Genomic DNA, 10,885 nt, shown 5'->3' with positions numbered 1-10,885 from the left:
CTGGGCCGACCCATTATGGTCCGCAAAATCTTGTGGGCCTTTAGTTGGGCCGGCCCATTTAAACTTGATGGGTCAGTCCACGTGTCAACATATCATAGGCGCGTCTCGCCCATTGGATGAGTGACACCTGTCCCAACGATGAGCCGACACGTGTTTCCTCCAGCCAATGATGATTTTACACGTGGAAAATCCCCATTGGTGGGGGCTGTTAATGGGTTATCGGATCCAAAACCCGACCCGATAGCTTAACGGCGTTCCGTTACGGTGGATGCCACGTGTGGGTCACCCTTGACGAAAGCACTTCTGTGACGCGCGATTTATCGTCATGGAAGTGGACACTTCCGTGCTGATAATTTTGGTAATGTCATGGAACACTTCTACGACAGCACAGGTATGACTATCTTGATTCTGTCATAAATTTGTCATGGATGTACATGCATGACAAAAAACGCGACCTACTGTGACAAACACGTATCATCACAGAAGTGTATTTTTTTGTAGTGAATCATGTCTTCTCCAAATAACATGGCTAAAGAAAGCTATCCCTACAAAATCATATAGTCTAGCTATGCTCTATCTTCATCACACAAAGAATTTAATCATGCACAACCCCGATGACAAGCCAAGCAATTGTTTCATACTTCTGTATTCTCTAACTTTTTCAACTTTCACGCAATACATGAGCGTGAGCCATGGACATAGCACTATATGTGGAATAGAATGGTGGTTGTGGAGAAGACAAAAGAAGGAGAAGATAGTCTCACATCAACTAGGCGTATCAACACGCTATGGAGATGCCCATTAATAGATATCAATGTGAGTGAGTAGGGATTGCCATGCAACGGATCCACTGGAGCTATAAATGTATGAAAGCTCAACAAAAGAAACTAAGTGGGTGTGCATCCAACTTGCTTGCTCACAAAGACCTAGGGCGTTTTGAGGAAGCCCATCATTGGAATATACAAGCCAAGTTTTATAATGAAAAATTCCCACTAGTATATGAAAGTGACAACATAGGAGACTCTCTATCAAGAAGATCATGGTGCTACTTTGAAGCACAAGTGTGGGTAAAGGATGGGACAATGGCATTTTTACCCCTAGTTGGTTCCTACCCACGAGTTTTGCCCTTACTTTTCGAGCTTGCTCAGTTTTGCCCTTACTTTTTCCATCAAGGTCCCTCGAATGCCATTTAACCATTTGACCAAAACATTGAAAATTCATAACTAATTCATATGAACTCAGCAAAATGCAAATAAGATATCAAAATGTTCAGATAAACATTACCTTTATGGGCATATCATTTGCATTCAGGTCAAAATCATCATTTAAACTACCCGAGGTAATTAATGTTATTAACATTATTAAAAATAAATAGGTATAAACAATATTTTTTTCATGAATAAAAATTACATGCAAATGTAGCTGATGTTTTTTGAACATCCTGATAACTTATTTGCATTTTTCTGAGTTTGTATCAACTTGTTATGAATGTTCTAATGACTTTTACCATTATTTGGAAACGTCATAACAAGTTAATACGAACTCAGGAAAGTGCAAATAAGGTATCAGGATGTCCAGAAAACATCACCTATATTTGCATATAATTTTTATTCACAAAAAAATTGTTTATACCTATTTATTTTTAATAAAGTTAATAAAATTAATTACCTCGGGTAGTTTAAACGATGCTTTTGTCCTGAATGCAAATGATATGCCCATAAAGGTAATATTTATCTAAACATTTTGATATCTTATTTGCATTTTTCTGAGTTCATATGAATTAGTTATGAATTTTCAAAGTTTTGGTCAAACGGTCAAAGGGCATTCGAGGATCTCGATGGAAAAAGTAAGGGCAAAACTGAGCAAGCTCGAAAGTAAGGGCAAAACCAGTGGGTAGGAACCAACTAGGGGTAAAAATGCAATTGTCCCTAAAAGGATAGTAGCATTGTCCCTTCTCTATTTTTCTCTCTCTTTTTTTATTTGGCCTTTCTCTTTTTTTTATAAAGTCCGAAGTCTCATCCCGACTTGTGGGGGAATCATAGTCTCCATCATCCTTTCCTCACTTGGGACAATGCTCTAACAATGAAGATCATCACACTTTTATTTACTTACAACTCAAGATTACAACTCGATACTTAGAACAAGATATGACTATATGAATGCCTCCGGCGGTGTACCGGGATATGCAATGAACCAAGAGTGACATGTATGGAAATTATGAATGTGTCTTTGCCACAAATACGATGTCAACTACATGATCATGCAAGAGCGATATGACAACGATGATGCGTGTTATAATAAACAGAATGGTGGAAAGTTGCATGGAAATATATCTCGGAATGGCTATGGAAATTCCATAATAGGTAGGTATGGTGGCTGTTTTGAGGAAGGTATATGGTGGGTGTATGGTACCGGCGAAAGTTGCACAGCACAAGAGAGGCTAGCAATGGTGGAAGGGTGAGAGTGCGTACAATCCATGGACTCAACATTAGTCATACAGAGCTCATATACTTATTGCAAAAATCTACAAGTTATTGAAAACAAAGTACTACGCGCATGCTCCTAGGGGGATAGATTGGTAGGAAAATACCATCGCTCGTCCCCGACCACCACTCATAAGGAAGACAATCAGTAAATAAATCATGCTCCAACTTCATCACAAAGCGGTTCACCATACGTGCATGCTACAGGAATCACAAACTTCAACACAAGCATTCCTCAAATTCATAATTACCCCACTAGCATGACTCTAATATCACCATCCTCATATCTCAAAACAATTATCAAGCATCAAATTGATCATAGCATCCGATTCACTTTCTATGATAGTTTTTATTATACCCAACTTGGATGCCCATCATTCTAGGACCAATTTTATAACCATAGAAAATACCATGCTGTTCTAAAAGACTCTCAAAATAATATAAGTGAAGCATGAGAGATCAAAATATTCTACAAAATTAAACCACCACCGTGCTCTAAAAGATATAAGTGAAGCACTAGAGCAAAACTATCTAGCTCAAAAGATATAAGTGAAGCGCATAGAGTATTCTAATAAATTCCAAATCAAGAGTGTCTCTCTCAAAAGGTGTGTACAGCAAGGATGATTGTGGTAAACTAAAAAGCAAAGACTAATATCATGCAAGACGCTCCAAGCCAAACACATATCATGTGGTGAATAAAAATATAGCTCCAAGTAAAGTTACCGATAAACGAAGACGAAAGAGGGGATGCCTTTCGGGGCATCCCCAAGATTGGGCTTTTAATTGTCCTTGGATATCTTGGGGTGCCATGGGCATCCCCAATCTTGGGCTCTTGCCACTCCTTATTCCATAGTCCATCAAATCTTTACCCAAAACTTGAAAACTTCACAACACAAAACTCAACAGGAAATCTCATAAGGTACTGTAAGCCGTTAGTGCAAGAAAGAAAAACCACCACATAAGGTACTGTAGTGAACTCATTCTTTATTTATATTGGTGTTAAACCTACTGTATTCCAACTTCTCTATGGTTCATACCCCCCGATACTAGCCATAGATGCATCAAAATAAGCAAACAACACACGGAAAACAGAATCTGCCAAAAACAGAACAGTCTGTAGCAATATGTAACTTTCGAATACTTCTGCAACTCTAAATATCCTACCAAAATAGGAAGTCAAGGGAAATTTGTCTATTTATCTACATAAAAAAGAATCAACGCAAAATAATGTTTCTGTGATGTACTAAAATTATTTTTGTGCGTGCAAAAGTTTCTGTTTTTCAGCAGAATCAAATTAACTATTACCGTAGGTTATCCTATAGGTTCTACTTGGCACAAACACTAATTAAAATATAAAACCACATCTAAACAGAGGCTATATGAAATATTTATTACTAACAGCAAGGAAAAATATTGGGTTGTCTCGCAACAAGCGCTTTTCTTTAAAGCCTTTTAGTTAGGCATTGATAATTTTAATGATGCTCACATGAAAGACAAGAATTGAAGCGCAAAGAGAGTATCATCAAACACGTGACAAACACATCTAAGTCTAACATTCTTCCTATGCATAGGCATATTATAAGCAAACAAATTTGCAAGGCAAGCAAAAACTAGCATATGCAAGGAAGAAGAAAGAGACGATAGCAATCTCAACATAACGAGAGGTAATTTAGTAACATGGAAATTTCTACAACCATATTTTCCTCTCTCATAATAATTACATGTAGGATAATAAGAAAATTCAACAAAATAGCTATCACAAAACATATTCTTAACACGATCCACATGTATGCAAAGTTGACACTCTTCCAAAATAGTGGGATTAACATTAACTAAAGTCATGACCTCTCCAAACCCACTTTTATCAAAAACTTCATAAGATTGAACATTCTCCAAATATGTGGGATCTAAAGTTGACACTCTTCCAAACCCACTTTTGATATTATTGCAAACATTATTATCAATCTCATATTCAGCATGTGGATCAAATAAATTTTCAAGATCATAAGAAGAATCACCCCAATCATGATCATTGCAACAAGTAGTAGACATAGCAGAGCTAGCATCCCCAAGCTTAGGGTTTTGCATATTTTAGGATAATTGACATCAATAGAATTTATAATAACATCATTGTCATCATGCTTTTATTCAAAGATCTATCGTGAATCACTTCATAAAGCACTTCATCACAATTTTCAGATTCACGGATTTCAAGCAAAACCTCATAAAGATAATCTAGTGCACTCAACTCACTAGCAATAGGTTCATTATAATTGGATCTCTTAAAAAGATTAGCAAGTGGGTGAGGATCCATAAACTTTTTAACAAGCAAAGATGCAAGCAAAAAGAAGGCACATGATAACACAAGATCGAACGGAAGGAGAGGGTGAAGAAAAGGCAAAGGTGAAGTGGGGGAGAGGTAAACGAGAGGCAAATGGCAAATAATGTAATGCGAGGGAGATGAGTTTGTGATGGGTACTTGGTATGTCTTGACTTGAGCGAAGACCTCCCCGACAACGGCGCCAGAAATCCTTCTTGCTACCTCTTGAGCACTGCGTTGGTTTTCCCTTGAAGAGGAAAGGGTGATGCAGCAAAGTAGCATAAGTATTTCCCTTAGTTTTTGAGAACCAAGGTATCAATCCAGTAGGAGGCTCCTTAGAAGTCCCACGCACCTACACAAACCAACAAGAACCTCGCAACCAACGCGATAAAGGGGTTGTCAATCCCTTCACGGTAACTTGCGAAAGTGAGATCTGATAGAGATAATAAGATAAGATAAATATTTTTGGTATTTTTATGATATACATTGGAAAGTAAAAGATGCAAATAAAAGTAGATTGGAAACTTATATGATACTAGCACAAATGCCTGTGCGTTGCAACGGGAGAAAATACCAGTTCCTATGAACCATAGTTGGCCAGATCGAGGAACTATATCACTGGACAACGGTCGCTGATGACAAAATAAAAGATGCATTATTTGAGAATCATGACATGGAGCTTAGGTCATGGTTACGATTTGGAGTTAATTGATCTAATTGACAACATTTTTTATGGAACTTTTGAGCCCTTGTGTTGCAATAGTGGAGAAAAATTGGCCCGTACTAAGATTTCCTGAGAACTATTTATCAAAACGCATCCACAATTTATGTGAAATTTAGTCTTTATCAAAATATGTAGAAACATGAATCAAATGTTTTCAGCAGTCATCTTGTTATTTGATTTTGAGCATTGAACTGGATATTTATATTGAGTAAAAACAGATCAAAAAAGTACATATCTATGAGAACTTCAAATATGCTGCGAATCTTGAAATTCAAGATCACATACTATTTGTTGTTCAAACCTAAATTTTAACCTAATTGTAGTTTATGTTTGTAGGAATAAAAATATGAACTAAAAGCTAATGAAATTATTTTATTTGGACTTTGAGTAATTTTTTGATTCCACAAGAAAAGCAGAATATTTAAAATCCTTATTTACCTTCAAAATATTCTAATATTTTGTTGTGAGGATTCAGATACAAATTGAAACAAACGAAAACAGGAAAAGAAACAGGGGAAAGTTAAAACAGCAGCATTCAAGTTAGATACCAGCTGCTCCCCCGTTCTGGAGGAGTAACACACTACTAGGAAAAGGGCTATAGATAGAATTGATACTAATGGCGCACCGTGCAAGTAGTGCGCCACTACTATATACTAATGGCGCACCAGTTGGTGATGCGCCATTAGTGTGGAAGACACTAATGGCGCACCAGAAACATGGTGCGCCACTAGTATTTAATTTTTTTTCATTTTTCCATACATACTAATGGCGCACCAGGTCGAACTGCGCCATTACTAGTTCTAACTAGTAATGGCGCACCAGGCAGACCGTGTGCCATTACCGTATTTTTTTAATTCTTTTTTTGCAAAACTACTAATGGCGCACCATTTCATAGTGCGCCATTACTAGTTTAAACTACTAATGGCGCACTATGACCCGGTGCGCCATTAGTGTGTATATATATATATTTACATTTCTGCAAAACTACTAATGGCGCACCACCTGCAGGTGCGCCATTAGTAACCAGGGTTACTAATGGCGCATTTGCTGTTGGTGCGCCATTAGTAACCTGGGACCCCAACAAGATATTTTGGACAGCCCCACACCTACCCACTCACTTTCCCCACTTCATTCCCTCCACCTCCTTCTCCAAGCTTTCGGCTGCCTCCTCCTCCTCACCTCATTTCCACCATAGATTCATCAAAATTAAGTGGTGAAATTACCTTTTTTTTGATAGGTAAGTAAGGGGAAAGCTATCTTCATGATGTAGATCTACTTTTTTTCTCCCTAGCTCGCTCCAACAACGTGCACATGCACTTTTTGTCGCCTAGCTAGATCTATGTATGTTTGTGGTGTTGCTTGTGTTTGTGGTGTTGCATATATGTTTGTGTTTGCAGGTACCGGTATTTGAAATGCGATAGTTGCCAATATTTTGCCGGAATGTTGATTCATTTCCGTTTCGGTGAGAATTTTGGCACTATGCACTCTTTTTGGTCCTATTTTTAGGGAAGGTCATGCCAAATTTTTTCTTGGTTCTAAAATATCATTTTGCTCTACCCCGCAGGCGACCATGGTCCGCACGATGACCGAAGGCATCGTGAATAGGTTTTTGAGCTCCGCGAAGGCCGAGATGCTTCAAAAGAACGAGACAAAGATAAGATGTCCGTGTCAAAGATGCAAGCTAAAGAGCCTTATTGCAGACCCGGATTCCGGGCAGGTGCGGGACCACCTTCTCTTGCGTGGTTTCATGGATGGCTATCGGTGGCAAGGTGATGAACATGACTATGAAGTCGTCCATGGGGGCCGGGCAAGAAATGAGGAAGGGCAACAAGACAAGTACCACCGCGGCGAGGGCGGGCGAGAAGACGAAGAATCTCCAGGACATGATCACGGCGGTGATGCTGTACACAGTCATCATGTAGAAGATGTCGTACATGATGATGAGGAAGATCAAGACGAAGGGCATGATCATGAAGATGAAGATGCCGGAGCAGACGATGATGGAGGCTGGGTGCAGGACCCTCATATTCAAGAGCTGCTTCTCAAGCAGACGGATAACGCAAAAGCTGCCGCCCGAGAGAAAGCCAAGCTGGATCAACTGGAGATAGACGCGGTTACTCCATTGTATGAAGGATGCAGGCCCGAGGATACCCGCCTGAAAGCAACGCTCATGGCTCTGGAGATGAAGGTAAAACACAAAATGACCGACGCATGCTTCGACGAGAACATGTCATTCTGGCACGAACGTCTTCCCAAGGGGAACAAGTGCCCGACCAGTTTCGAGGAGGCGAAGAAAATCGTGTGTACTCTGGATTTACTGCACGTGAAATACCATGTGTGCATGAACAATTGCATCATTTAACAGGACGAGCACGCGGAGTCTACCATATGTCCGGTGTGCGGCGTCACTCGATACAAGAAGAGGAAGAAAGCTCCTCGAAAATCAGTGTGGTACTTTCCGATCACTCCTCATCTGCAGCGGTATTTCGCGGACCCTAAGGTAGCAAAGCTCCTGCGTTCACACGCGGATAGGGAGGAGAAGAAGCGGGAAGATGATGGAAATGATCCGGAGATAAATAAAAAAAAGACAAGATGCTGAGATGTTGAGTCACCCTAAGGATGCGAGCCAGTGGCAAGCGTTGAACTTCGAATACCCAGAATTTGGGAAGGATCCAAGGAATATCATGCTGGGCGCGAGCATCGATGGAGTCAATCCGTTTGGCAGCCAGAGAAGCACACATAGCACCTGGCCTGTGTTTGTGTGGATGTACAACCTTCCCCCTGGTTGTGCATGAAGAGGAAGTACATTCACATGAGTATGCTAATTGAAGGGCCGAAACAACCAGGGAACGACATCAATCTTTTTCTGGGGCTGCTAAAGGAGGAGCTAGACACGCTGTGGAAAATGCCAGCCAATACGTGGGATGCCGCAGAGAAAGAATATTTCCCTATGAGAGCCGCACTGCTCACGATGGTGCACGACTATCTCGGTTACGGATATCTCGCGGGGCAGGTAGTCCACGGATTTTCTGGATGCGTAAGGTGCATGGATGACACAACGTATCGCCAGCTAGATAGAGATCCTGGGTCTTCGAAAGACGTGTTCATGGGACATCGAAGGTGGCTTCACGATGATGACCCGTGGAGGAAACGCGGGATCTGTTCGATGGTGAAACCGAACCCCGAAAACGCCCGTGTACGAGGAGCGGCAAGGAAATAGACGAGCTGTTGAAAAATTGGAAAGACTGCCCACTGCCGGGAAAGAAGCAAAAGGCGCCAGAGCCGGGAAAGAAGCGAAAGGCGCCAGAGCCGCTGCTAAAGGTATGGAAAACTAGGTCTATTTTCTGGGACTTGCCGTACTGGAAGATCCACCGTGTGCCTCACAGCCTTGATGTCATGCATATCACGAAGAACATGTGCGAGAGTCTGCTTGGTACCCTGCTCAACATGCCAGAGAGGACCAAAGATGGGCTGAAAGCAAGGGCAGACTTGAAATCAATGGGCATCAGGTAGGAGCTTCACGCTAATGATGATGATGAAGGTGATGATGAGGCGAAGCAGGACACTGAAAGTCGTCGCAAAGGCAAAAAGGCCAAGAAGACCGGAAATGACTACCCTCCCGCGTGCTTCACTCTAAGTCAGGAGGAGATCGAGCAGTTTTTCACCTGCCTCCTAGGAGTAAAACTTCCTTACGGTTACGCGGGGAAGATAAGCAGATACCTAGACCCAGCAAAGCAGAAGCTCAGCGGGATGAAGTCTCACGACTGTCACGTGCTGATGACGCAGATACTTCCAGTTGCAATCCGTGGGATCATGGACGCGCACGTCCGTGAAACGCTATTTGGCCTATTCAACTTTTTCGACGTCATCTCTCGGAAGTCGATTGGCGTGAGGCAACTCAGAAGTCTACAGGAAGAGATCGTGGTGATACTATGCGAGCTTGAGATGTACTTCCCGCCCGCATTCTTCGACGTTATGGTGCATCTGCTGGTCCATATCATGGAGGATATCATCCAACTCGGGCCGACGTTCCTGCACAGCATGATGCCGTTCGAAAGGATGAATGGTGTCATCAAAGGATACGTTCGCAACATGTCACGTCCAGAGGGAAGTATAGCCAGGGGCTTTCTGACCGAAGAGTGCATCTCCTACAGCACGAATTATCTAGGCATCGAGAAGCCCGTTGGTCTACCCGTCAACAGGCACCTCGGCAGGTTCGCTGGATGGGGTCACCGTGAGGGTCGCCGCGAAATGCATGTCGACTTCGAGGGTCGACTCGCCGACTTTGAAAGAGCAAACCTAGTCGCGCTACAACACATAGACGTGGTCGATCCTTGGGTGGTAGAGCACAAAACCTTTATTGAGAAGACGTACAATGACCGAGGCCAACAGAGGACGGACGGAGATATAATCAAAGAGCACAACTCATGTTTCACGCGTTGGTTCAAGCAGAAGCTTCTGTCGTACCCATTACATGAGGATTCTTCCGTGGAAGAACAACTCATATTTTCCTTGTCACAGGGCGCCGAGCACAACCTGATGACCTATGAGGCGTACGATATCAACGGCTACACATTCTACACCGAGAATAAGGACATGAAGAGCGATGGTTATCAGAACTCTAGGGTAACGATGGAATCCTACACCGGCAACGACAAGGGCAGATACTACGGAAGGATCGAGGAGATCTGGGAGCTGAGCTACGCTGGAGAGAAGGTCCCGATGTTCCGTCTCAGATGGGCCAAGAGCGTCCTAAAAGAAGACCGGTATTTCACCACCATGGTTATACCCGAAGCCAAATCCAAGACCGCGGGCGCAAACGTCACCGCGAAAAATGAGCCATGGGTACTGGCTTCCCAAGTGGACCAATGCTTCTTCATTACCGACCCATCAAAGCCCAGTCATGTTGTCATGAGGAGAGGCAAAAGGAAGATCATCGGAATGGATGGAGTAGCCAATGAGCAAGACTTCGACAAGTACGGCGACCCGAAGATCGAACATGAGGACGACGATGAAGTAGCAGCACACACCACAAGAAGAAGCAGGACCACCCTACCTAAAGGACGTCCGTTCCATAGAAGAACTCCATTTGCAAAAAAGAAGGGCAAGAAGATTGTGAACAGATAGCTAGCTAAGATCGATTGTATTTAAATCATAGTCTTCATTTCTCGATTGTATTTCATGGGCACTTTTTGATATCATGAATATTTTTAAATTTCATGGGCACTTTTTGAATTCATAAGGACACTTGATCTCGATCCCCCTCCATCTCGATCTCGATCCCACCCGCACCCTCCCCCGCTAGCTCCACCGCCGCCGCCGACCCACCGCAACCCTCCCCCGCTCCACCGCCGCTGA

The sequence above is a fragment of the Triticum dicoccoides genome, chromosome 7B (genome assembly GCF_002162155.2).
Source record: "Triticum dicoccoides isolate Atlit2015 ecotype Zavitan chromosome 7B, WEW_v2.0, whole genome shotgun sequence".
NCBI classification, from domain to species: domain Eukaryota; kingdom Viridiplantae; phylum Streptophyta; class Magnoliopsida; order Poales; family Poaceae; genus Triticum; species Triticum dicoccoides.
This window is presented reverse-complemented; position numbering follows the sequence as displayed.